The 23113-nt window shown below is 48.1% G+C and overlaps 2 long non-coding RNA genes across 6 annotated transcripts; both read right to left on the reverse strand.

Moving 5' to 3' along the window:
- Window positions 1–1126: 1126 nt before the first annotated feature.
- LOC103672660 lies at window positions 1127–20057 on the reverse strand. Of its 5 annotated transcripts, none has more exons than XR_005833541.1 (6): window positions 19847–20057; window positions 13961–14032; window positions 8348–8478; window positions 5595–5723; window positions 5016–5103; window positions 1127–2794 (listed from the first exon to the last, which is right to left on the reverse strand). It is a non-coding gene; the product is annotated as an uncharacterized LOC103672660 (long non-coding RNA). The 5 variants fall into 5 exon arrangements; XR_571210.2 differs by adding an exon at window positions 7409–7550 and having other exon boundaries at window positions 5016–5723; XR_571206.2 differs by having other exon boundaries at window positions 5016–5723.
- LOC121101551 lies at window positions 11598–13411 on the reverse strand. Its single transcript, XR_005833542.1, has 2 exons — window positions 12779–13411; window positions 11598–11775 (listed from the first exon to the last, which is right to left on the reverse strand). It is a non-coding gene; the product is annotated as an uncharacterized LOC121101551 (long non-coding RNA).
- Window positions 20058–23113: the final 3056 nt, after the last annotated feature.

Below are 23113 nucleotides of genomic sequence, written 5' to 3' on the forward strand. Positions count from 1 at the left end.
CACACTAAGAGTCACGCAGCTGACTCAGAAAAAAACACTAACAATCTTTTGGATTTTAAGTAGCAGCGACTTGGAGCATTTGGGATTCTTCAGCTGTTTTTTAAGAAGGAAAAAAAAATAACATTAATTTTCATCAACCAACCCCTGCTAAGACCTGCTCTATTTCAGGCCCAGGGCAAAGCACATGGAAAAGGAGTGAATAAAAGTCATTCCTGCCCTCAATGTGTATCCAGTCGGGGAAGAAACAGATGCATAAACAAGTAAATGGAATAAACACGAAAGCAGACTTACAGACTCTGCGCGGTACAGAGAAGGTGGTGAGAACCTCTAAGGGGTGGGGGGGGGGAGGTGTGCCAGAGGGCAGGAGACCTGGGGTGGGTTTTGAGGCTAAAGTAGTTCAGGGGCGCCTGGGCGGCTCAGCCATTAAGTGTCTGCCTTCAACTGAGGTCATGATCGTAGGGTTCTGGGATCGAGCCCTGCATCGGGCTCCCTGCTTGGCGGGAAGCCTGCTTCTCTCTCTCCCACTCCCCCTGCTTGTGTTCCCTCTTTCGCTGTCTCTCTCTGTCAAATAAATAGATAAAATCTTTTAAAATAAATAAATAAATGAATAAATAAATAATAAAGTAGGAGTTCATCAGGTACCTAGTAAGGAAAGAGCATCCCTAGCAGGGGGAAAGCATATTAAAAGTCGTTTAAATCATAGAAAACCAGGCTGAACACACTTGTTCCAATGGGTCTCAAACTTTTCTTCCTTTTCTTTTTTTTTGTTTTTTAAGATTTCATTTATTTATGTGACAGAGAGACAGCCAGCGAGAGAGGGAACACAGCAGGGGGAGTGGGAGAGGAAGAAGCAGGCTTCTAGCGGAGGAGCCCGATGTGGGGCTCGATCCCACAACGCCGGGATCACGCCCTGAGCCGAAGGCAGACGCTTAACCGCTGTGCCACCCAGGCGGCCCCCCCTTTTTTTTTAAGATTTTATTTCCCCCAAACTTTCCTAACAAATAATTCATAACAGCAGTAATCGCTGGTGGGCCTGTCTGAAGCATCCAGCGCAAACATGAGGTTTCTTTTTTTATGATTTTTTTATCAAAATATAATCGGCCTATAACATTAGTTTCAGGTAGCATGAAATTTCTCAGACATTTATTTTCATTTTTTAAAACTGCGTGAATCGTGCATTATAGTTTAAACAGTCTCCTATGTTTGGGCATTAAAATAATGTTTTCGGTTTCTAGTCAGTACCATTATCTGACTTTCCAAACATACCTTGTCAGATAAAATTTGTCCTCCACGGAGGAAGAAGCTTCCTGTTGACCCTTTGGGTGAGAAAAAGGCAAATTTTCCCAGTCTGAAAACTAGAAGGCCTTTAAAAGATGGTCAGAAACCAGAGCTTTGTCTCTGAGTATATGAATGATTTTTCACCCTCACATTTAGGCCTTTGACTGAGTTTGACCACAGTGACAGCGTCTTCCAAACATTCTTCTTTAAGTAAGTTTGTCCTGGTTCCCTTGAGCCCTCATTGGCCGACACGTTGGTTGATTTGAGGAAAATACCAGCAGAGGGGAGGCCACTGGGAGCCAGCCAACAATGGCAGAGTGGAAAACGTGGGAGCTCTCCCCCAAAACCAGCATCGAGAGCAAATCCAAGCCGAGTTTGCAATGATCGCCAGTGAGGAATAAGCTGCCCTCTGAGGTTCGACCTCAGGTGAAAGGTGGCGATTCCCTCATCCCTACGCCAGGCTAACACTCCAGGCCAATGAAGGCAGAAACGCGGGGAGCGGCGGCCAGGCGTTCGAATTTAGTACCCCTCTCGGGTGATTCCGGTGCGCGGCCAGTTGGCACATCAGTGGGCCGGGTCACCGTGGTTCTCAGCCTTGGCCGCACCGCAGAAACCGCCGGGGGGTTTCATCCACGTGGTGGGGGAGCCCGGCCGCCCGCCCAATAGATCAGAATCAGAATCTCTGGGGCTCGGGTGTGGCATCGTGGCCCTTAGACCTGGAAGGGAGCCGGTACCCCCAGCTCCGCACGCGGGGGGGACTTCCTGGCAATTTTCCAAGTCCTGTGTGGGTGCCTGGCCCCACAGGAGCCGTCGGGGTCGTCCCCGGGGACCAGCAGGCAGATGCCGTCAGAGCTCCATGTCTCATGATTTTGAGGTCGCCAGGTCGCCTGTGGCCTGGGCGGTCGCAGGAGGGCGGCCTGGGTCACTCCTGCCGCCTGCTTCGCTGTTTCTTATCGGAGGGATCAGCCTGCCGGCGGTGCTAATGGATGACACACAGGGGGCACGTTTGGGGCTCTGGCTTACCCACTGCCCACCCTGCTGGAGTTGCACGTGTGGACCCTATGTGGTTCTCGCCCCTCCCGGTTCAGACCGTTGGGTCCACAGCACTGTGGGGAAGGGCAGCAACCCTGATCCTGGGAGCCGCGCCGCCCCCCCCCCTCCCCAGCTAACCCATAGGAGGACCAGCCCCCTGCAAGGCAGGCTCTGCAGTCTTCCCGGGTGGCTTTCCAGGCTGTTACTCCTCGATGTCAAAGGATGCTGCTGGTCGGTGTCCTCTCTTATCTTCCACTGGTCTTGACCTCATGCTGTCCCCGTCTTCAGCTGCGCCCCATGAGGGTGGATGTGTTTTGTGGGACTCGGCCTGTTCTTCTCAGTCTTGCTGCATGCCATCACCCTCCGGGCCGGTGGCCCCGTGTGGCAGGGGTGTGGTCCCCACAGGAAGACATCCCATTCTAGGAAGGCGATGATTGCCGCCCCAGGAGTTCGGAACACAGTGGAAGATAAGTTTACAGTTGTGCTAGAAAATTTCAAAGAGCAAATTTAATGTCACCAAAAAGGAATTTTAGCCTTCACACTTTTTTGCCTACTGGGGAACACCTGCATTTCGTGCTCATCATCCAGAGAGAAGCAGAGTACGACTTTGAGGGAGCCGAGGGGAGCCAATCTTAGCCTGGGATGCAGGGATGAGACAGCGGACCGGTGACAAAGTAACAATCTTAAGTGAACGGTGTTAAGTCACGCTGAAGAGAGAAGATCCCTTCCCTTTCAATACAGACTGGTTTTGAGGAGCCTGGTGCTGTCATGACAATGTCGCTCCCTTCCAGTCAGGAATGGTGCCTTGGACAACGAAGAACAAGAAAAAAAGGGTGTGCGGACCCTACAAAGAATTCCCATGTGCAATGACTGGACAATAAATTAATTCATAAAGTAGCTCTTCCACCCATAATTCTCATTTTTCTTCATTAAATCACTCCACCTCATGTGGGCCCATGAATTTTGTAATATATTTCATAATCAACTTGTTTCGTACTCAACAAGAAGTATATAAATAGCTTTTCTCTACCTATTATTCTAATATTTCTTCAATAAATCACTCATATGGGTCCATGAATCTTGCAATATGTTTTGTAATCAACTTGATTCATAGACAGAGCCCCACCAAACACTATTTGCTCGGGCTCTTCCCATGTTAGGGGCAATCCTGTTGCGTATCCTGTTTTGCTGTGTGTGTGCTCTTCCAAAGCCTCCCTGGGTGATTGCAGTTTGCATCCAGGGCTGCGAGGTCCTGCACCAGTAGCAAGTAGGTGAAGGAATTTTCCCATCTCTGGTTTCAGCGAGCACTGGGGAGGTTTCTTGGGTGGAGCTGGTTGTTGAACTGAGCCCCCCCCCACCCCACCCCCCGCCAACTCCCGTGTGGAAGTCCTAACCCCTGGTACTTCAAAATGTGGCCTTATTTGGAAATAAGGTCATTGCGGATGTCATTAGCTAAGATGAGGTCATACCATAGGAGGGTGGGCCCCTAATGCAGTATGACTGGTGCCCTTATAAAAAGGGGAAATTTGGACACCGTCGCACACACAGGGAGAGGGCCATGTGCACGTGAGGGCCAAGATCAGGGTGATGCATCTACAACCAGGGACTGCCAAGCATGGCCAGCAAAGCGCCAGAGGCCTGGGGAGAAGCCTGGAACACATCCTTCCCTCAGCACCCATCCCGGGAGCCGACCCTTCTGACGCCTTGATCTCAGACTTGCAGCGTCCAGAACTGTGAGAATATTCGTCCCTGTTGCTCACGCCCCCTCCAACTTCCCAGTCTGGGGTACCTTGTTACAGAAGTTCACTACGCAAATGCTCCAAATGGATTTAAAAGCAAAAACAAACAAAAACCCAGGATCTCTCTATGTAGTGAAATCATTGGAAACTTGGAAACGCAGAGAAATCATCTTGTTTTGTTTTGTTTTTTGGTTTTGTTTAACACACTTCGCACTGCGGCAGGAAGCATCATAGACCTCAACGAACATTCCTGATCTGCTGAGAGCTAGTGAGAAAGTCACTGGTTGTGTGTCCATTCCTACACTTTCTCTCCCTTGCTCACCCCAGCCTGTCGGGAGCAGGACAGGTAATTGCATTAAATTACCGGGCAACTCAGATGCTCTCCTTTTTAGCATCAGAGGAGCCTTTCTCTTTAATCAATTAAAACTCTGAGGTCTCCCTGGCAAGGAGAAAAGTCTTAGAATTAGAAGTTGGCCAGGAGCTGGATTCAAAGGGACAAGTTTCTGGATACAAAAAAGGTTTCAGGGGTGCCTGGGTGGCTCAGTGAGTTGAAGGTCTGCCCTTGGCTCAGGTCATGATCCCAGGGTCCTGAGATCGAGCCCCGCATCGGGGTCCCTGCTCGGCAGGAAGCCTGCTTCTGCCTCTACTTCCGCTTATTGCTCCCCCTGCTTGAACACTCTCTCTTTCTTTCTGTCAAATAAATAAATAAAATCTTAAAAAAAAAAAAAACCCATAAAACAAAAACAAAAGGAAGTTTCAGGTGGACCTTCATCAGGTCCCCAGCAGAGGACCCCACAGGGTGGCGCAGGGGGTCCTGGACAAAAGAGGCTTGTACTCCTCCTACCAGATACTGAGTCCCTTGAGGGAGAGGACTCTGTCCCCCACACCTCACCACAGGCCCTATCTTCATGGCTGTTCCATTGAATTCTCCTACTTACCTCTTGGGCACAGAGACTTCTTCCTTACCTGATTCCTGTGCGAGGACCGGGATCAGCAGAGCTCACAGATTGTGGGACGCGGAGAGAGGGCAGCACGTGAGCGTCTCAACAAGGCACTCGTGAGTTTTCGGGGTCACACAAGCCAGAGAAAAAGATGATAAGTGCAAGTTTAATTAGGGTCCGTGAAAGAAGAATGGGTGTTGAACTTAGCAATGAATTTTGCTTTTTGAAGATGTAAATAGAACCCCAGAGTCCTTTGGCTCTTTTGACCTATGGAGATGGTTTTCTAATGGAGGACGTGAGACTCACTCACTTTCCTGTATAAGATGGAAGCAGATCTAGGGAGCTTTAGATAAGGCTCTTCAAAAAAAAAAAAGGCAAAAGAAAGACATTCATAGCTTCCATCCTGACATTCTTTTCAGGTCCCTTCCTGCCCTAGGACTTCTCAGTGGGTAGATTTGGAGGAAAAGAAAATTCGAATATGAAATTATTTGGTGTCAAGTCCACTTCACTTCCTAGCTGTCTGGTGGGTGGCCCACCGAATCAACCATTTGTCCCTCGTGCCCTAGAAATGCCCTCGTTCAAAAGGCCACCAACACGTGGTTACCATGCTAAGCTGAGCCCTTGCTCCCACGTGGATCCCTGCGGAGGGAGGAGGCTTGGCCTCGAGTGAGCAGTTTCCATTCTCAAGTCGCAGATTCGAATCCCAGGTCCTTCCCCTGCCAGTGAGTTGACTCTAAGAATGGAGAGGAAAGGCGCGATGAGAGTGTCTTCCTATCCTTGTGAGCCGCGGAGGGAAGAGTGATACGTAAAGCTCTGTTGTGCTGATGGGGGGGGGGGGGATCATACATAAACAAAGCCCTGAAGCCCCGTCACAGGGGCTCAGGAGAAGGGCCCCCACGCCACGCTGTCTGGCTCCCGGCACACGAGAAGGAGAGGGGCCAGGCGCTGTTCTCTCCTGGACGTGGCTGCGGGGCGGAGCGCCTGTGCCCTGCCTTCCACGGAATGGAAGAGCCAGTGCTGACAGGTGACTGGCCCTTTCCGTCTCAGGGACTCAAATAAAGGCGAATCCAGGCGCCGGACCTGAATTCCAATCAGTGAGCCTGTGTTGAGCCCGGACTGACGCCGTCCCTGTGCTAGGGACCAGGAATGACACTTGGCCCCTTCCTCCCAGCCTCCATACATCTCGGGGCGCGGCTGTTAAAGGGTGCAGAACGGCTTTCAACGCCCCGACTTCCCTAAGAGATTGTAGTGATTTTGTACGTTATTATACTCCTGGGGCTTGTTTTCATTTTAATAAAAAAATTTACGTGCAAAAGACACATTATTTTTTCCTCTCTCTTAATCCATAAACCTCATTGACATTTAGGACTGACTTACTTTCTAATAATATAAACAGGAAGTGACTGTTTTTTTCAAGGTTGCTAAATAAATAATCCAACCATATTTTCATGGAAATATCTGACAAGGCAGCTCTGAAGTCCTAGAAAAGAATTCATTCTCTAATTGTCTAATTAAAACCCATTTAATGTAATAAAGTCGAATCTCTAAGGGCCTCCTCTACTAGAGAAAACTTTATTAATCTGAGATGAGTTACAATATGAATTTAGAGGAAATAAACTGCATTTTTTGGAGAGAAAAACAAACATGCTACTAGGGAACTCTCATTTATCCACACTGGCCCCCCATCTGACTCCACGTCATTTGACTGGTGGCTGTCTTCTCCAGTTAGGAACTGCAGACCAAGTTCCCTCCATGACGGCTGGGGGTATTTTTCCTTCTGGAAGACAGACTTGTTCTTCTGCTCCTTCTTGCGGCCAGGTCAAACTGAGCTTCCTGTTCTGACACTTCCTCTCTTGTCCAACAGCTTCCCATTGAAAAGTGAGACCATTCTGGTCAACAAGGTTTGTCTCTGTGGCTGCAAAGGGAGCTCAGTGCTGAATGGAGAATGGCCTTGTCTGGTTGTCCTCCCGAGTGAGAGGGTAGGGCACGAAGTTCTCTCTCCAGGAGCTCCTGGGAATGTGGCTGACGCAGAACAGATCATAATCTAATATGTGGCCTCTGAGTAAGGACAGGCTCTCAGAAGGTCACGTACGCGTGTTATGGATGCACGTGTCTGCAAACTACAGCCATGAATACATCTCTACATTGTCAAAAGAGAAGCCTGAATTGGGACCAACAAAGATTTCCCCAGAGCCTAGAGGTTTCTAAGGAACTTGTCTTAATTAGTAGATCCGTGTAGTTTGTATGTAACATGTCAAATAGATAATAGACTGATAGATGATAGATAGGTAGATAGATTGATAGATGATTGATTGACTCGGAAGTCAGACCGAAGTTTATAACATTAACTGGCAGAAGGATAAGGTATTAAGTTTCCCTCAACCTGCATTTCCTCGTCTGTAAAATGGGCTCAATTACCTCTTCAGGTGGTATTACGGCATCAATGAAACAGTGTGTGGGAGGCAGGGGAGATGGTTCTGGAAACTCCTGAAATTTCGTGCAAAATGATGTCCATTTTCCAGGGAGATGGTATATCACTTTCTTTCCATTCTCCGAGCACCTGACATAAAGTAAGCCTCAATAAACAGAAACCATTACTACTACTATTCTTCTGGAAGAACAGTTAATTTAGGGGCGTCTTTGTGAGTGCAGGACTTCCGAGCGGTAAGGAGACAGCCTGGGTTAATGGGAGGGTGACAATGGGCGCACCTGTAAACGGATACTTTGCTCAACAATGCGCAGCTTAAGTGGGGCCAGTCACCTGGTGGTCAGATGTTTCCCCCGGTCACCAAGGGGGAGACGGTTTTGCCCGGGAACCCAGCTTGATTTCCTGGTTCAAAAATCACACCTGTGAAACTCGATCCAGGTGGGAAATTCTTCTCGTTGACTCTGCTAATGCCATGGTTCATTATCAAGTTATTTCTCTGGGTCACTCTGAGGTCATCTCTTAATTAGTGACAGCCCCCCCGGGGGGGGCACAAAATCTAGCTTCTCAGCCCCTGCCCGTAAGCCCATCAGAGCACCTCTCTTCTGTTGAGCACTTCCTGGGTGCCAGGCCGCAGGCAAATAGACTTCTGCACAGCAGTGCACTTAATCCTCTGATGACCCCCCGGGGGGGGGGGCGGCTATAAGGGTCCCCATGTCAAGATGAAGACTCTCAGGCCTGCGAAGTCCAGGTATTTGTCCGAGATCACAGCTAGTGGGTGCTGGAGGCGGCCCTGCAGGCAAGGGCCAGAGCTCTTCCCACCAGCCTCTGCCTCACGGAAAACCACTAATCCCCCCCTTTCTCTCCCATGTCACGTGTGTTTATACTGCAAACGAGAACAAAAGATGGCTTAAAATTCTCATTTTTCTCACCTGCTAAAGAGCAGGACGGCCTCTTGTTGCTGATCAGACTGTACCTGGCTCGGGCTCTCCAGACGATTCCTCCGAGGCTCTTCATGTGGCGTCTCCGCTTGCCCTCATCCCTGCCCCGGATTCTTTCTGGCCTTTCAGAAAACAACCAGCAACAATTTAGCAACTAGTTTAAATCCCTTCAGTTGGCCGAAGAGTCCCCCTTACGGGGGCCCCTGGTTGGAGCAAAGCAAGAGTGCCACCTGGTGGGATATTTGGGTCACTGCCAACAATGTTCCCTGGGCAAAGGTGGGCGGGCCAGGCAGCTGAAGCTACAGCAAGGGCGGACCTTGTCCACACTGCCTGGGACCCTTCCTAGACAGCTACACGAACTAACTCGGCACGGTCCAGGCACTAACTTCATGAAGCTCAAAGTCTTACTCCAATGCAAGTTTGGGACTTTAAAGTCATGCCTTTTGGGCTCCAAAGCCTAGTGAGATTAGGGTGAGGTGAAAGGCAGGCCATCCATGCAGGGGCAGGACGGCGTCTCATCTTTAACATGTTGAAATTCTTTTCATCGCGAAGCTTTTGCATTAATTTTGACTTTTTATGATTGCACCAAAATATTAGTGATCTTAATTACTGAGTTTGGGGCACCCCTCCCTCACATTTTAACGCGCAGGACAGGAGCGACACATGGCTCCCACAGTTCCTCGCACACCTGCCTTTGCTCTGTCACCGCTGAGAATGGTCTCGGGGTCACCATGCTCCTTCCTGCGTCTCCAGAGTCAGCAGCTAACTTGCCTCTGTTTCTGCCAGGTTCCAGAGCCCCGGGCCACGAGGCCAAGCCAAGAGCGCTTGTAGGCCAGGCCCGGCAGAGGGTCTGCTTTGGGGCTTGACTTTCTCAACAGTGTCCAAGCTGAAGGCCCACATCAGGCCGTATCACCACCAAACTCTGTGTCTACACTGAGTCATGCTAGGCCTCTGATCCACACCTGAGGTTATGTGGGGAGTTCTTTATCTGGAACTTGATGAGTGGGTTGGGAGGCAGGGGGGATGGTTCTGGAAACCCCTGAAATTTCATGCAAGATGATGTCAATTTCCTGGGGAGATGGTGTATCACTTTCTTTCCATTCTCCAAGGAGCCCTTGACCCCCTAGAGAGTAAGAATCGCAACAGTCTTTAGAAAGTCTTCAGGTTTTATCAAGGGTCTGTGGGAGAAAGGGCAACAAGAAATCTCTTCCCATGCCTGGCCACGGAAAACAAGTATCATGGCCTGATGTGTGGTATATCAACAGTTGGGCCATCCTGATGAAAGTCCATATGTTTTTCAAAAATCAAAGGAAGAAAAAATTCCTCTCTCTCAATAAGCTGGAATCTCAGCTGGATCCTGAGAACTGGAGGGTCCCTGCAGCCTTCTTTGTCCTTCCCTCTGTGATTAAAATCTCTTTCCGCCTTGCTATTGTTCTCCGGGAAAGTTCTTTTCCAAGATGGAGACTTGCCTCTGGAATACCTTCCACTCTTTGGGCCTCCTTGACTCATCCTTCCAGATCAGCTTTCTCCACATTTCCCAGCAGGGCTGGGTACTTCATACCCTCCTGTTATCACGCAGTTGACTTTTCTAGACTGATTTGCATATTTCTGTCTCCTGCGCACAAGACTGTGATCCCAGGAGGGCAGGAGCCCACTCTTACTCATTTCTTATCCCCAGCACCTAGCACAGAGTCAATGTGTGTGTGTGTGGGGGGGTGGGGGTGTCGATGGATGAATAAATAAATAGATCCGTGAGTGAACAACTCCCCCCTCCCCCGGGCACACACACTCCTCCATGCCTTCATTTCCTCCATGAGGAGGGTGAATCTCAGGGGGGCCATTAGTATGCCATGAGACCGAGCCACACGGGGTGGGGCGGGGGTGGGGGGGAGGAGGAGCCACACCCACACCAGCTGCAGGCCTCCGGGCAGCTGTGTGCTGAGGTCACGCAGTCAGCACCCCGCACCACCCTACAGTGGCCACACGGCACGCCACTTGCCTCGCCTTCTGTTTGCTGCTCCTGGGTTCAGAGCACACAGTAGGGAGACGCTGACCGAAGGGAAGTCAGGGGCAAGAAAGCGGGTCACCGGCAGATGCCAACTTCCCCCCCACCTTGGCAGGGTCCGGGCACCCCGAATCCTCTCTGGGATTCTCTGTCATGGCCATAGGGAGGACCAAAATGAGAAACTGTCGGGCTCTTTCAAACATACTTCAACAGCAGGACAAAGAGCTGAACTTCATGCCCAGAAATGCATTGTCCGTGAACCCAAACGGCCAGTTTTACTTGGCTTCCTCCCCCCGGAATCAGCTTCGTGAGAAGTCTGATAAAATCTGGGGCGGCCGCTCTCGGAGCTCCGCTCGTCCGGAGCACTTTGCAGAAGCTGGAAAGAGAGCCGGGCGGAGGGCGGCCCCACCAGCTGGTTTTGTTCCTGCTCAGAAGGGGGGGAAGCCTCGGAGGAGAGGCGCAGGCCCCAGCACAGCTGTGGTCGTTACTGAATCATTAGATTGGCCACAAACAAGATAAAAATTTCAAACAACAAAGAGGACTTTTCCGTGGTCTGCCGAATGGGGTTTCTCATTGTGTTTTGGTTCCTTCTGGTGGCGGGGGCTGGCGGGCCGGGCTTCCTCACACCTCCCTGCCTTTGCCAGAAAGCCGCAGGAGCCCCCCACCTCTCCCACCAATGCTCCCGCTCTCCTGAACGGGGCAAAGGGTTTGTTTTTTTAAGTGTAGGTAAATCCGGAAAAGACTCAGGGTTTGGAGTCATTGTTTCGTGAGCAACAGCCTGACCTCCTCTTGTCCGCTTCTCAGAAGTACAGGTCTCTTCTCTGAGGAACACAAAAGCCCACACAGGAAAAGAGAAGAATATCCCAAATTCATGGTTGCGAAAAGGGAAGTTACTTTACTGTTTGTCCTCAAACGTGCACGGCGTTCAAATTCTCCGCCTCTTCCAGATGTCTGCTAGAAATCAGCCTCTTGTCCCTGATCCTGCAGTTTTCTATGCTGTTCCTGTCATCCATCACCCTAGACCTCAGACCTCTTTCTGTTCCCTTTTATACCTAAGTGTGTAATAAATATTATTGACTGATAGAAAGCCTAGAGCCAAATTAACATCCAGAGCATTTTTATAAAAATACAAGTCATTTAGAAAGTGTCACTACAGCCAGGACCCTTATATCATGTTTCATCCTCACTGCAATCCTGTAGGGGTGGGTGGGGTTTTTTGGGTTTTTTGTTTTTTTGTTTTTGCCTTTTTACAGATGAGAAAACTGAGGCTCAGAAGGATTCTGGGAGTGCAAATTGCTTCTCAATGGTGTGGGTAGGATTCCAGGATGGTCTCACTTGCAAAGCTGAGCTCATCATCTCTTTGGATTTCCCAGGTTTCAGCAGATGACCCAGGGAAGCTTCCAGTGACCAGGACCTAAGGGATCAGCACACTGTCTAAAACACATCAGGGCTCAAAGCAGAGAAAGGCTCACTAGCATGCTGAAGTCGTTCATGCTTTTCCTGCCACAGGGGCATGGACTGCCCAGGTCAAGCCCCCATTCCCCAAATCCTGCCCTTGCCTCCTAACCATGGCCAGCTCTCCACTCCTGCCCACCCTGGGTAAGTATCAGGCCAAAGTGTCCTTTGTCTGCTCCCCTAACTAGCCCTGAGCTCGGAGGGTGGGACAGTATGGTGGTTCTGAGGATGTGTGTGACTGCTGACACTTGCCCCAATCATGCTCATAGCCGATATCCCTGAATTGATCCCAGTACTCTTTGCTAGAGAAGCTAGACCAGACTCCAGAACCCTTCTCAATACAGCATTCCAGGCAGACGCCACCAACCCATCAACAACGTCCTGAGATGAAGCCTGTCGTTACTGGCGTAGCAAATGATCGGTGGAATTCAATTTCCGTTCCCTTCTATCCTTCCTGCCTGCCTTCCCCAGTGTTTCTGGGATGGGTAGAGGGGTGGATGGATGGATGGATGGACAGGTGGGTGGATGGATGGTCGGACAGATGGACAGGTGGATGAATACGGTGGATGGATGGATGGATGGATGGATGGATGGATGGATGGATGGATGAAGGGAAATTGAGCTTTCACCTTACAGAGGAGCCCTGGTTGGCACCACTCCTAATTCTGCTGATTTCACCCAGTGCTGATGCTTCTTTGACAAAACATGCTCTTAGCATGTGGCGTGTGTTATAGGAACTGGTGAGATTCCTGGGTCATCCTGAGGCCACGGAGGATCCTCAGCGTCAGCACTTTGTTTCTCACTCAGTCTCATTTCCTCCCCCTCGAACATATGCCTGAGCTTAAAAACATCCACTCACCCCATACTTCCTTCTTCTTTTTAAGGCTCAAGCTGACAAGAGAAATTTCTTCTCCCACTCACCTTTTTTTTTTTTTTCTATACAGAGAAGAAAAAACACTTACAATTCCACTGCGGGGTGCATAGGAATGGCCAACGATTAAAAACTCTTCCGTGTCTTTGGAGCCATAAGCATCCTTAACCTGTGCCATCGGCCGCCTAGAGCTTCTGAATCATCCTATGATTAAGCTGTGGATGGGGAAGCATGTTTTTCCAGGGCCTTTTAAGAAGCCCTGGCTTTTGTTTTTGAACCAATCAAGTTATGGTGTTATCAGAATATCCAATCCCTAGCAAAATACCACTTAGTGTTCAAGAGAAAGAAAATGTTAAGAAATTTTTATTCAAGTCAGCTTGAAGAGGAATAAAATAGCTCTTATAAAGCAACACTTTTGAGATTTGAGTACAAGGAAATCAGAAGCATATGGATTGTGTGCTGTTAAAACATGTTTTTGTTTCCCCAGGAAGGAAAAAATACTCGGGAAAAATATATTCTATAAAATGGCATATATTGGAAAATAGCTGGGGATTTTTAAGAAAACCAAAATGTAGCAGGGATGGTCCAACTTTAGTTATTAATATTCTGGAACCAGCTACAGAGTAAAATTAGGTGGTAAAATTATTGTACCATTTCTCATTCCAAGCTGGAAATGACATATTTCTCAGATATTTCTTAAAAAAGAAAAATTATGTACTGAGATCTATGAGATGAGGTTTTGTTTTATTGCCTTTGTTTTGATATTCTTTTTTTCTTTTTTTTTAAGATTTTATTTATTCATTCGACAGAGATAGAGACAGCCAGAGAGAGAGGGAACACAAGCAGGGGGAGTGGGAGAGGAAGAAGCAGGCTCATAGCAGAGGAGCCCGATGTGGGGCTCGATCCCATAACGCCGGGATCACGCCCTGAGCCAAAGGCAGACGCTTAACCGCTGTGCCACCCAGGTGCCCCTGTTTTGATATTCTGATAATAATTCTTTTCATTGGACTCACAGTCTGGGAAAGCAAGAGTGTGGAAGTAAAGATGGGGTCATAGAGTCAGACTACTGATTTGAATCACACCTCTGCCCCTTTAGCCATGGGATCTCCACAAGACATTCACCTCTCCCTGTGCCCTAGGTTCCTCATCTGGGAAGTGAGAAGAAAAAGAAGATGAATTACTACACTTACCACCTGGGTAAAGCACTTGAAATAAATGCCTGATGCAAAGCAAGTTCTCGGTAAACGTTAGCTGGTATTATTTGTCATCTTACCTAAAATGCTAGCCACTAGACAACACCGTGGCTCAGTTACGCACTTCAAAACTTGACAAACCTTCAGGTAGGCTGACAAAGAAAAAATGAAATAAAATGAAATGCAAGTGGGGACATTACAACCAACTGTAAAGAAATAAAAAGTATTAGGAGAGAATACTATGAAAAACTGTACACCAACAAATTTGATAATTTATAAAAAATAGCAAATTCTTAGAAACACACAAATTACCTAAACTGACTCAAGAAGAAATAGAAACCACAACAGACCTATACCAAGTAAAGAGAGTGAATCACTCATCAAACTTCCCTACGAAAAAAGGTCCAGGACCAGATGTCTTCACAGGTGAATTCTACTAAATATTTAAAGAAAAATTAACATCAATCCTTCTCAAGCTCTTCCAGTACTCAGTTCTTTCAGGACTCTGCCCTCCCTGACCCTTCTCTATTTCTATAGTATCCCCTCCCCACACACAAATTTGCATTCCCTCACCTCAACTTATTTTTCATCTTAGCACTGTCACCACCCAATATATTATATACTCATTTTCTTATTTACTCATTGACTCTCTTCTCCTTCTAGAATGTGGGAGCTCTATCAGAGCAGGGAATTTTTTTTCTACTGTTGAATTCTCCATGCCTAAGATAGTGCCTACCACATAGTGGTGCCTATAAAAATTTGTTGAAAAAATATACTGTCTAATCATTCTTTTAGTGAAAGAGAATAAAGAAAAATCTAGAGAGGACCTGGGTATTGCAGAACTCTAAGATCTAGCTGACTAGAAGAACATGAATCTTCAGAAGCAGATAATCAAGAAAGTGTTGTGTCAGGAAAACAAAGGGAAATGAGATTTCTGCAGAGCAGGGACTGGTCAGCAGTGTCAAATAACGCTGAGAAATCAAGTACAGCAAGAACCAAAATGGCCACTGGATTGAGCTACAAAAGATGAGTGACCAACTTAGCGAGAAGCATTTGGGGGGTATCATAAAGCTAGAAGCCAGAAGCCAGGCTGCTTTCAGGGGTACATGAAGAAGACAGCATATTCTGACAACATTTCAAAGAAGTTTCTTTATTTAAAAAATAAAGAAGAAGAAGATTCAGAGATAAGGAAGTTGCTAGAAAGGGTAGGGGTCAAGTGAGGATATTGTTTTTAAGTGGGCAAGATCTGTAAATGTCTAAAAGCCTATGGAAGGAATGCAGCGGGGGTGAAAAGAAGCTGAAAATACAGCGGAAGGCAAGGTTCACAGAATGAAAAGTATGGGAGCCAGACCATAGGACTGAATTTAGCAAGGAACAACCTCTCCTACACCCTCAGACTGGAGGAAAACAAGGCCCAGAGAGCCCACATGACTTACCCACCACCCAACCAGGACCTAGGTCTCCAGTGTTCTTTTTCCTATGCAGATTTTTTTTCTCTTGCTCAAATTAGAATGTTCAAGGGGCAGTGACAGGGAGAGAGGGGTAGAAACCAAAACTAGTAAGTAAAAACTCCTGACTGCAATAGATTTTTTCACTGAAGACTTTCACAGGGAAGGTACTTCTTCCCACTTAGGAGCTCCCTTCCCTGCAGTGGGAGCCCCATTAGCACAGCATCTCCCTGAAGCCCTCACTCACCCCTTCCCAGGACAGTAGAGGCACTTACCTAATTGGGGAATCTGTGAGAAGAAACAGAGCATGCACAGCCCAACCCCTTCCTGTGTCTTCTTTTTAGGAAATACCAGAGAAAACATGATCTAGGTGGCTCTCAAACCATGGCAAGCAGAGCAATAAAGCTCTCCACGCCTACCCTGTGTGGAGGCTAGCAGTGGTCTGACTCTGTCTGTGGCCAGATGGGCAGGTCCGGCCAATATGTGGGCTCAGGATTAGGAAGTCCATTTGCCCACAGATATGTTCCACTTTCTCTAATGTCGGACTTATCAATAGGAAAGATGTTATTCTGGTGTTTCTCAGCCTCCCTCCTTTGTCTTTTTGCTCTTCCAGTGGATTCAGAAAAAGATGAGGAAGAAGGGAGCTAATTAGTCCAACAGAAGTTATACCATTAAAATTGGCATGTGAAACTTGATTCTCAAAATCATTCTTCTTAAGGTATAAAGACCAAAGAAACATATTTTCTAATATAACTTTAAAAATGCAAGTGCATTCTTTTCAGAGAACACTCAGAGGGGAGAATAGGAGAGCCTGATTGCTTTCATGTATGTGTAAAACCCAAGGCACGTGCTTTCTTCATTCAGTTGCGTCAAAGTACAAAATCACGGTTGATCGTTTCCTCAGCTCTTTCCAGGATTCCACTGTTTTCTGTCTGGAAACAGCCATGGCCACATCCACAATTCCAAACTTGAGAAAATGACCCAGAATCATCACATGTGAAGAGCCTGCGTGGCAATGACCATTCACTGAGGGTGGGAGAGAAACCTGCCAAAGTACATTCCTTGTTGATGAGAAAAATGCATCAACAATTGTAAAATTAGGTGTTTGGCACCATGTTGAGCAGTGGATCCAGTTTTCAACTTACTTCTTTCCAACTTTTTCAGTGCCAAAGAGTCGATCCTAATAATCATTTCAGAAATAGTCACTGTCACCTTCTCCCATTACTTCAGTCTCCATATTTCAAATTGAATAATATTGGCCTTGACTTACAACTTCTCTCTGCTGCTCCCAAGTTGCTATTTGGAAATTTACCAAATAATCGTTAGGTCTATCAGGGAAGACAAAGATTAGCAGCAAAATCCCTCTTGCAATGTTGCTTGAAAGCTATTTTAAGAAGCAAAGGGGCTGGGGATTATTCAAAGACTTTATGGCACATCGGACTCCGTGGGAGGTTGGAAGTCGAGGGTGGGAATGTGGGCAGGGACTAAAGCAGCTGGTAAAGGCGAGGCCAAAGGAGACTCCGAGCAGAGGCGTGTGGTCTGTGCTCTACCCTGGTCCCGCAGTGAATGGCCTCCAACCATCCCACATTCTTGCAATGGTTGTGCAAATTCAAAGCTCCCAGAGAGAGGATCTGGCCCCTTTGGTTTCTAAGAGCAGGCACTTCCCTCTACCACCTGCCCTCCAAAAACACCAGCCTATGGCGGGGATCTCCCTGAAAGAAAGAGGGAGCGTTATCGGAGAGGTGGGGTTGGGTGCTGGGGGCAAAGGTGGACGAGTGACCCCCATACCTGGGCCCCGTGGGGGGAGTCCTGTGAGCATCAGCTCAGTGGCTTGATTTATCCATGATGGTTTATTGCATGGTGATCCTGAGAGCTCTCATTCCTCCAAACCTCCTCCCTCCATAGTGATTAAGTCCTTCTGAGTAGAGATGCATCAGTGAACAGAGCAGACAGAGTCCCTGCCTTTCTACCGTTCCACAGCTTCCTCAGATCATCCACCGCGACTTAGGGGCCGCTGAGTTCACCCTTGCTGTTATGAGCCCTCAGTTGCTGTAAAACAGTCCCATTCAAACCTCAGCCCTCGTCCGATAGAAAGTCTGGGAAGGAAGGACACCGCTGGCACAGACTTGAAATACGAAGGACTGAGATCTCTGAGTTCAACTCATCTGCAAATGTTAAAGTGAGCTCGAGCTCAGGGTGGACACAAGGAAATGCAGAATGTGATCATGTCACAGGGGACTGATCACCAGCCAGTGACCCTGAGGGGCCAGCAGACGACAGCACAGCTTGCCGGAAACTTTGTACCTACTGATATTGGCATATATTAGTGCAAACACACATTTCCGTTTCGGTAGATTCTTTTATAAAACTAATAATTTCACATTCAAAGAATGAGCTGAGCTACCTAAAGTGTGTAGTGTGAGTGTGTGTGTGTGTGTGTGTGTGTGTGTTTTCACCAGCAAGTACGAACAAGAGTTAACTTTCCTCCCTTGTTTTTCACGGTGACATCTGGGCATCCGTGATGGTCAATATCATGGGAAAATCACAAGCCTTAGGAGCTTCCAGGTCGAACACTCTCAGTTGTTTATCTATGTCCACGGCCTTGGCGAAGTTTCCTAACTTAGTCGAGGTTTGTTTCCTCACTTATAATATTAGAATAATAATATCTACCCTTTGTCAGGCACTTACCATATGCCAGGCACGGTGCTGAAAATTTTAAGTATATTCTATAATTTAATTTTTCCCCCAATCCATTTTGTTTATTTTTTACTTATACTGATTTTGCAAATGAAGAATCTGACCTAGCTCAGCTAAGTAATTTGCCTAAACCTGGAGCCCCTGTTCTCCAACACCTCATTCTACTACCTTCTTACAGGGTGGTTCTGGTAGGACAGGTTCAGCTGCAAGTGACAAAAACCCTCAACATTCTCCTTCACAGTCATCAGGGGCTGCAGCTCCTTCTTGTTGCTTTACCATTTCCAGTAAGTGACTACCACCTTGTGGTCCAAGATGGCTGTTCTCATCCAGCCATCATGTCCACATTCCAGTTGGCATAGAAAAGAAGAGACAAAAAGAGGCATGTTTCTTCCTGCTTAGGACCCTTCCTAAGAATTGCATGCAACACTTCTGCTTACAACACAGTGACCACACAGGCACGTGTAGCTATAAGGGAGGCTGGGCTCTGTGGTCTTCTCACAGGAATTCATGTGCCTAGTTAAGAAATGTGGCATTATATTATTAAGGAAGAAGGGAGAGGTGATGCTGGGGGACAATCTCTGGTGTGTGGGGTAATGGAAACTATGAAAAGAGGGGCACCTGGGTGGCTGAGTTTGTTAAGCATCTGCCTTTGGCTCAGGTCATGATCCCAGAGTCCTGGGATTGAGCCCCATGCTGGGCTCCTTGCTCAGCGGGGAGTCTGCTTCGCCTTTTGCCTGCTGCCCCCCCCCACTCATGCTCTCTCTCTCTCTCTGACAAATAAATAAATAAAATTCCCCCACTCATGCTCTCTCTCTCTCTCTGACAAATAAATAAATAAAATCTTGGAAGGAAGGAAGGAAGGAAAGAAGGAAGGAAAGAAAGTAGGAAGGAAAGAAAGAAGGAAAGAAGGAAGGAAGGAACTACGAGGGAGAAGGTAAAGGAAGCACCAGGTCCCCTGCCTGGCTCAGAGTAGGTCTCTGGAACATAACACTGTCATTTATTAGGATTGACCTCTATCAGTCGTCCTGTAGAACACACGCAGAAAACCACAAATTCAAATCAGTGAAGGGAAGGTCACAGAAAAAGGAGAAAGAAACATTTTTAAAATCCCCATGATATTATGTATTGGGCCTCTTTTTCCACACAAAAGCACTGCCTTTGCTCATCTGCAGCCTCCCGAGGACTGTGTGGAAGGTGATAATGAGAACGGGCTTCAGCAACCATCCTCCCCGGCAGCATCGGGGCGCCCCACGTGACCCATGGGATGATGCTATCACAGGTGACCGCTGGTAAGTAATTTCTACCGCAGCAGTTAATGGAAATGCAGTTTTCATTACAGTAAGAAAATTGAAATCTCAGCCAGCCTCTGTGGGTTCTATCTGACCCATTCCTCATTTCTCATAAGACTGTGTGTTGTTTTCATTCCCCTCGTGATTAACCTTTATCATGAAAGGGTAGGGGGAGCCAAGTAATTGAAATCCCCAGGAAATCTCCATATCACACTGCCATTCAGCAATCGTCCTCAACCATCCTGATACCAGGGCTCCCATCAAGTAGGAAAGGGCCATTTTTAATTTGAGGTTGGGATATTATCTAGGAGGGAAAGTTCCAGATGGCTGGACTGAATTGAAGCGACAGACAAGCAACCAGTATGGAAGGGGGGAGAGGAAAGGGAGAGCGGAGGAGGGAGGGGAAAGTGGCGGCAGAGGGACCCAAGTCATTGACAAACCCTCAAGGGTAGCGGACGGCTCCCCTTGGGTGGGTGGTATGTGGGGCATCCATACATGAATGCCTTCCACGCAAAATATATTTTCAACTCACTTTGGCTCTGGCTCTTTGAATTGCTGGTGATCTGTGGCTCCACAGAATTTCTCCTTTGTTAGAAAGAAGTTAGCTAAACATGACGCAGACTTGCTCCTTCAGACGCCCCTTTCCTCTGAATTCACGGTCCTTGTCCCTCCGCTCCTGACCTCTCAAGAGCCCCATGTCCTTTCCTGTCACAGCCAGCTCCTCCCTTGTACGACCCACTCAACAGAATGAGCGAGGAGCTAACAGATTTGCAGCAAAGCGAACATCTGCTTGGCCACGTGAGTTGAGGCGCTCAGTTTCGTAATTTTGTTGAGAAAGCAAAAGAGCACTAGATACCCTCCCTTTCGCAGAGGCTCACCCTGTTTAAGGTTTTATCTCTTCCCTGTTTTTTCCTGTCACTGCTCATCACATGACCAAATGGGGCCCAACTGCCATTTTCGTAGCCCGGAACTGATACTTTATCAACCATGTGCAAGTAATTTCCAGAAGGGGGACTCTGGTAAAATCAGGAAGGAGCCATTTTAGCAGCCAGTTGGACTCAAAGGTTTCCCAAAACCTACACGTGTTCCAGCCATGACCAATTCAATATGAAGTAGTGATGGGGGGGATCGACCTACTCCATCCTGAAGAGATGAAAGCCTTTCCTGTTTGATTGCTCAAAGATGTTCACAGAGGGAAAATTGTCTTTTCCCTTATTCATTCACGCATCCTCAAATTCTTCTTCCTGCCCAGTCTCTCTCTTTTAGGAGATACTCATTTTGCCTTGATTGGCAGGACTTCATAGGCACTGGTGCCACATTCATCCATTAGTCTCTTGGAGGGCATGCTCTCCAACTTGCAAGCCAACTAGGATGGCAGGCTGGGGAGCATTTCACTGGTCGGTTAGGTTCAGGTTCAAGCCTGGAAGCTTCCTTGTCCCCACTCTTACTCTTGAATCCTGTTTCATTTGCATCTGTGTATGCGGGAGACACTGGAGCCTGATGATGGCAGGACTGCTAGGAAACCTACCGAGTCTGACTCATCCTCATCTTCTCCTTCTGCATCCCTAAATCCAGGGAAACCACGTGGTGTCCCCTCCAAAACCCCAAATATGGAGCTGATCCCTGCTCCTTGGCCTTCTGCAAAAAGGCAGGCCAACAGTGCCCGTGGACGGAGAGTGGACCAAGGCAGGAAAGACTCACAGGGTATTGATTTCAGAGTACTGGAACCTTAGGGATCATCCATCTTTGTCACTTTACAGAGAAGAGTGCCATAGTCAAGGTTGCACGCCAACCCGTGGCAGAGCCAGGCCAAGAGACAGAACCTTGGACTCCCAGTTCAAGGCTCTCTTCACTGTGCCCAGGGTGCCCAATGGAATGCTGATGATTTGTACCAAATGGCACTCCCCAAACGCTAGAGCTCCCAACACCATAGGAAGATACCGAAGGGACATAAAAGGTAGAACCATTGGCAGAGAGAGTGGGGCAGAAACTTCTTTTTCTTTATGGCCATCTGGTGTTCTATTGGCCTCTTCACAATGGGAGAATTGAATGATCTGAAGGTCAGGAGGACAGCAAAAGAAATGAAGTAAGGGGGGCGCCTGGGTGGCACAGCGGTTAAGCGCCTGCCTTCGGCTCAGGGCGTGATCCCGGCGTTATGGGATCGAGCCCCACATCAGGCTCCTCTGCTGTGAGCCTGCTTCTTCCTCCCCCACTTCCCCTGCTTGTGTTCCCTCTCTCGCTGGCTGTCTCTATCTCTGTCAAATAAATAAATAAAATCTTTAAAAAAAAAAAAAAAAGAAATGAAGTAAGGGGTGCCTGGGTGGCTCATGTGGTTAAGAGTCTCACTTCCACTCAGTTCATACTCTCAGGGTCCTGGGATCAAGCCCCATGGTGGGCTCCACGCTCAGTGGGGAGTCTGCTTCTCCCTCTTCCTCTATCCCTCCCCCTGCTCATGCTCTCTATCTCTCAAATAAATAAATAAAATCTTTTTTAAAAAAATGAAGCAAGAGGGTCAGAAGAACGTACCATGGTGGCTGGGAGAGTAAGTGGTGCAACCAGCCGGCATGGGTCTAAATCCCACTCTCTCCCTTACTAGCTTTCTGCACCTCAGTTCACTCAGCTATAAAATGGAGATGATCTATGTGCTCCAAAGGTTAGGATGAAATGAGCCATTTCATGGAAAGTACTTAGGACAGTACCGGGCACATAGCTAGCCATTGTTCTATTACCAGGAAAGGAAGCACGAGGACAGCCCCGAGAAAGCCACAGGACCTCTCTCAGGCTGACTGTAAGTAAATCCCCCTTCCTGTTTCTGGCCGTGTTGCTAGGACAAAGTACACGGTGAGGGAAAGGGCCTGGATTTTACACCCGTATTAGTTACTGTGGGGCTAAGTTGCTGTGACAGAGAGGCCTCAAAACGCCATGACTTGGGGCGTCTGGGTGGCTCAGTGGGTTGTACTCCCGACTCTTGGTTTCGGCTCAGGTCATGATCTTGTGCTGGCGGGATCGAGCCCCGTGTAGGGCTCCTGCTCAGCGCACAGGCTGCTTCAGATTCTTTCTCCCTCCCCCCCACCCCTCCCTGCTCGCGCACATGCATGCACACGCTCTCTCTCAAATAAATAAATTAAATTTAAAAAACACACCATGATTTACAGGACAAAGAAGATTATTTCTCTGTCACATCGCAATCCTGACATAAACTGTGATGGTCAGTGAAGGAGCTCTGTTTCTTTAGGACTATTTGGGAAGCCTGGTCCTTTCCAAGTCGTTGCTCTGCCAACCCCCTTTGGATCTTGTCAAACCGAATCCCCCCCACGTCTGGATTTGAGCCAGCAGGTGGAAGGGAGGCGTGAGGAGGAGGCATACCCGTGGACCTAAGGCTCAAGCCGGAAAGCGGCACCATGATCTCTGCTCACACTTAACTTGCAAGAATTGTGTCACACGGTCACAGAACCCCTGACTGCAGGGGAGGCTGGGGATGGGGTCCGGCTGCGCAGCCACGAACCCAGTGAGGAGGGGAGAGAGACCCACCTCAAATCCAGTTCTTTTGTTTACCGATGGTGTCTAGGGGCAAGTTATGGAAACTCTTTCTGCCTCCTCTGGCTCATTCACTGAACCGGCTCGGTATCGTCAGTCGCTCTTCCATTCTGCAAGTATTTCTTGAGCACCTACTATGGGCCGGACTCTGTTCTAGGTCCGGGGACGCAGCTTTGAACAAGACAGACCACGCCCCTTCCGCTCTGGAGCGGATTCCCTGTAAGGCTAATGAGGAGCCTTCTGAGGACTTTTTCTTTTCATC

The sequence above is a fragment of the Ursus maritimus genome, unplaced genomic scaffold (assembly GCF_017311325.1).
Source record: "Ursus maritimus isolate PB19 unplaced genomic scaffold, ASM1731132v1 scaffold_8, whole genome shotgun sequence".
In the NCBI taxonomy this organism is placed as follows: domain Eukaryota; kingdom Metazoa; phylum Chordata; class Mammalia; order Carnivora; family Ursidae; genus Ursus; species Ursus maritimus.